The sequence below is a fragment of the Macaca nemestrina genome, chromosome 19 (genome assembly GCF_043159975.1).
Source record: "Macaca nemestrina isolate mMacNem1 chromosome 19, mMacNem.hap1, whole genome shotgun sequence".
Lineage (NCBI taxonomy): Eukaryota > Metazoa > Chordata > Mammalia > Primates > Cercopithecidae > Macaca > Macaca nemestrina.
This window is the reverse complement of record NC_092143.1, coordinates 2,434,243-2,434,505: the sequence shown is the minus strand read 5'-3', so window position 1 is coordinate 2,434,505 and position 263 is coordinate 2,434,243.

Sequence of the window (263 nt, the reverse complement as noted above, 5' to 3'; positions counted from 1 at the left end):
TCAAAACCACTGAAAACCCTGAACTTACAATGCCAGATCTCTTACATCTCTTACATGAGCCTGGCAGCCTTGGCAACGCTATTTTCCTTCCCGTTGCAGTGATATGATTAGGGTATGCCTGGAGGGGATAGTGATTCCCAAAACATAGAAAGAAAATTTGAAATAAAATAATTCATATCAGTAATAGATAAGGCTCATGCACACCCGGGTTTAGAAACACTTGTGTATATTCGAAATGAGAACTTAAGACAAGGGTTTAGTGA